Below are 2,112 nucleotides of genomic sequence, written 5' to 3'. Positions count from 1 at the left end.
ACATGGAGGGAGGGAGGTGAATGCACATGATGAAACATGGAGAAAGGTTGGCATGGTGCAGGTGAAGGGATACTGGATGTCTGAATGTTCCTCCGCCTCCTGCCCATTTTGGCCAGTACCGTAGTAAAGATAGCCTGTAAAGGGTGGGTGGAGTATAAATGCAACTTGTCTCAGAACCTCAAAATTCTAATTCTTTAAAAATCTTAATATTCACAAAAACTAAGGAGACTGCGACTTAGAATCATATAACAAAGGTCAACAGACAAGGCATTATCTTCATGGTCTCAACCATAAAATGCAATATGTATTGGAAAACTTGAATTTCACTGGAAATTTTGCACCTATCTCATGGCCAAGATGGACCATAATGTAGCAAAGGTGTGACCTTGTACACATTATTGAACTTGAGTGGCAGAAATTAGTTGCTCAAATTGGTTATTCTCCTTCCCGTTTATTTTTTTAAGATTTCAAGCTCAGTTCTTTGGACAAACGTAATGATGAATCTAAATGCCATAGGAAATTTTGGCGTAGAATTTGGTCGACTATTTATTCAATCATATTGTATCCCAAAAAATTCCAGGATCTATCTATTTTGTTCTGATTACACGGAAATGGTGATTACATTTTAGGCTCCGGTAGTCACATTTTCTGGGGCCGACGGTTCAATCCCAGGTCCCCAGGCATTCATGGGTTTTCTCCAGTTTCCCCGCACATTGCAAAAACATGTAGGATAGGCTTGTTGAACACTCTGAAGTGCTCCCAGGTATGAGTGTGAGCGTGAATGGCTGTCCGGCTCCTTGTGCCCTGCAGTTGGCTGGCCACCGATTTGGGGTATCCCCGCCTGGTGCCCGGACTTGGCTGGGATAGACACCAGCACCCCCTATAACTCTTGTGAGGATAAGTGGTTCAGAAAATGAGTGAATAAAGTCAAAGATTATGGGTGTAAGCCAGGTTGACCTCACATTGTTGATCAAAGTTGCAGTCTTACCTAGCAATGTTAAGGTATTTCGCAATTTAATGATTTGCACATTATCTACTTAATTTATTACTTATTAATATATTATTTATTATTTTTATAAGGGCCACCTGATGGTGTAATAGATCTCCTGCCTGACTTTGGTGTGGGCAGTTTGGGTTCGATTCCCCCTAGGTGGCAGTGTGAGTTGTTGTCTGTCTCTCTGTGTCTCCCTATGACTGACAGGGACCAGTCTAGGGTGCAGTCTGACTTTTGTTTGAAGACAGGTGAGTTAGGCTCCAGCAACCCCAACAACTTTTTCGAGGATGGGTGGTGTGAAAGATGAATGAATGTTTTTAAAATTGATTAAATAAATGTCTGTACACTGGCTGTTTTTTTTCATACTTAAAGGGAAGGCACACTATAAAAAATGTGCAATGCTTTAAATTTGTCTGATTATTTATGTATGTAATTCATTTTCTGAACCACTTGTCCTCACATGGGTAACAGGAGGTGCTGGAGCTTATCCCAGCCAACTATGGGCATCAGGCGGGGTACACCCTGAATTGGTGGCCAGCCGATTGCAGAACACGAGGAGAAGGACAACCATTCATGCTCATAATCATACCAAGGGGAAAGTTCCTCCAGCCCACCATGTGGGAAGAAACCAGAGTACATGAATAAAACCCACACAAACCCAAGGAGAACATGCAACTCCACCTGATGAGGACCGACCTGGGATGGAACCCTTGACTCCAGAACTGTGAGACCAACACGCTTACCAAATTACACCCCCTCCCCCCAAAAAATGAATAATTTCTGAGGAGCACAATTCACACAAGAGCCTGCAATGTTGAAGTTGAGCATTAGGGATTTAAAACTTTACAGCACATAACTAGATAACACTTGATTATTGTATATGGCCAAGTTGGAAACAGTGACTCCGACTTCATTTTGGCAATTGATGGCAACAATCTTGTTCGTTCCCTTTTTCAGCTTTGCTCGCAGCATACCAAATCACTGTTCTTTGTCTTGAGCAGAAGTCGCCTTGCACCCTAGCATACCAATGTACTCCTTTGTTTTTTTTTTTTTAAAAAGAAGAGAAAATATAACAACACAGAATTGTCTGTCAGCCGTTTATAATATGTGCACAGTCT

This window comes from Stigmatopora nigra, chromosome 10 (genome assembly GCF_051989575.1).
Source record: "Stigmatopora nigra isolate UIUO_SnigA chromosome 10, RoL_Snig_1.1, whole genome shotgun sequence".
Taxonomy (NCBI): domain Eukaryota; kingdom Metazoa; phylum Chordata; class Actinopteri; order Syngnathiformes; family Syngnathidae; genus Stigmatopora; species Stigmatopora nigra.
This window is presented reverse-complemented; position numbering follows the sequence as displayed.